Source organism: Chrysochloris asiatica, unplaced genomic scaffold (genome assembly GCF_000296735.1).
Source record: "Chrysochloris asiatica unplaced genomic scaffold, ChrAsi1.0 scaffold00089, whole genome shotgun sequence".
NCBI lineage: Eukaryota > Metazoa > Chordata > Mammalia > Afrosoricida > Chrysochloridae > Chrysochloris > Chrysochloris asiatica.
This window is the reverse complement of record NW_006408607.1, coordinates 12,532,069-12,534,492: the sequence shown is the minus strand read 5'-3', so window position 1 is coordinate 12,534,492 and position 2,424 is coordinate 12,532,069.

Sequence of the window (2,424 nt, the reverse complement as noted above, 5' to 3'; positions counted from 1 at the left end):
AGGAAGACCCTCAACGAGATGGATTGGCCAGGTGGCAGCATTGATGGACTCAAGTGTGGCAGCGGTAGTGAGGTTGGCCCAGGATTGGACATTGTTTCATTCTGCTGTGCATGGGGTTGCTGTGAGTCGGTTTCGACTCAATGGCACCTGACAAAAACAACACAGGACATACTACTCCACCATATATATAGTGCCTGAAGGCATTCTCCTGTAGTTATATTTGTCAGCAATTAAATTCTTGCAGGCCAGCCTCCTGTCCAACGTTCCTCCTGACTACTGCTCTGTCTTGTGTTCCAGCTATTAGTTCAACTGCTACTTCTCGTCTGCCACAACTCCAGTGTCACAGCTTTCTGTTCCTGGGTTGAGAAGGAAACTCAGAGTTCAAAGGATGTGCTTCTCTCCTGGCTATATTTGATGGTAGTGAGAACTCACATCCTGCTTCTGAGATGGCTCATTTAAACCCAGAAGGATAGTAACATTGACCAATCTCCTCACTAGGTTTCCAAGTGTTTACACTCACTATCCTTAAACAATCATTCACTAGTAAATTTTATACTCCATTATTAGCTCTCCCTTCTTTCTTTTACCCAGACCTATCAGGAAAAAGTTGTTTGGTGGCAGTTTACAAAGACCAATGACACTTAACAACAACAACATAGCTAAAAAGACATTAAATGATTCACTACACCACAACTAGTAATTGTCAATGTTTCTAGATTGTGTTGCACTTTGATAGTTCATAATACTTATGGTGGATGGATTTCAGAGGAAGTAAAGAGCTCTGGTAGTGTAGTGGTTACGAATCGGGCTGCGAATCTTAAGGTCAGCAGTTTGAAACTACCAGCTGTTGTGCAGGAGAAAGATGAGGTTTTCTGCTCCCATAAAGATTTACAACCTCAGAAACCCTGTACAGGGTCGCTATGAGTCGGAACCGACTCCACAGCACATAACAACAACAACAACAAGACCATAGAAGAAATGCTTTTGAGTTATGGTGTTGGAGGAGAACATTGAACGTGCCATTGGCTGCCAAAGGAACAAACAGATCTGAGTTTGAAGAAAAGTGCAGCCAGAGTGCTCCTTGGAGGTCAGAGTGTCCAAACTTTGTCTCTCATACTTGGAACATATTGTCAGTAAGGCGAGTCACTGGAGAAGCATATCATGTTTGGTAAGTTGGAGGGTCAAAGAAAAAGAGGAAACCCCCACGTGAGATGGATTGGCAAAGTGGCAGCTTCAATGGGCTCAAACTTGGCAACAATTGTGAGGTTGGCCCAGGACCGTGAAGTGTTTTGTACTGCTGTACATAAGGTCCGTTTGAGTCAGTACCGACTCAATGCAACTAACAACAACAATAACAACAAAGACAAATTTACCAGGTGTCAATGTAAATTTAATTAAGTTGATGTTGATAATTTAGATGAAGACATTTGGGTTAATACCTAAATGAACTGGAGAATAAAAATATAGTAAGTGCATTTGTATGTAAAATAGACTAGATTTGAAATTAAAAAAAAAAGTGTACTTTAAACATTTATTTATAAAATGTTGGAAAATAATTTCACTTTATAGAAGTATAAAAATAATGGCTCATCTTTGTTAGAGAAAACAATAATGTCAAATTCCAGAAATATAGCATTGGCAAAAAGATCTTCATTAATTTTCGTGTGTGTTATTTTATATTATGGAGTGCCTATATAGTCACTTTTTTCAAACTTTTCCTGTCATTTTTTTCAATAGTCATTTTTTTTCAAACTTTTCCTGTCACCATTAATAATTTATGAATAAGGATGTTGTTCAACAATGTATGCCTCAAAAGCAGCAGCGATAAAAGGCAGGTTTTCTTCATGTGACATTGAAGGCCCATCCAGACAAATTATCATATATAATATACTTCAAAACACAATAAACTAAAGATCCAGTTTTATAATTATTTATAAAGTAAAATAAAGTTGCAGAAACTGAATAACAGACAGGTTATTATGCCAATGATCTATTTATATTCTCAAAAGGGACGTTTCTATCTCATAAATAACATGCTATGATCAGTTTAACAAAAAGTTCCCGAATAACATATGTGTTGCTGGGAAATGGAGTGGTTTAAAATGTATGCAAATATAAAACCACATTAGGCTACATTAGCAAAATAGAAGCAGCTTTATTCATGTTGCAAAGTGCCTTCAAGTTGGTTCCAACTCATAAGGATTCTGTACAAATTTTCAGAAGAGCCAGTAGAATAAGTTTGAACTGTTGACTTTGTCGGGCAATATTTATCCTACAGTGCCACACAACTTTATAACCAAGTGATTTTACTTTAAAATAGTTAATGCTTGTGTAAGGACCAAACTGATTTTACCTGATTTTGCCTACCTAGAAACTGCTTGACTAAACTCTAGTCAGGGTCAGGAAAGCATTTTAAATAGACAA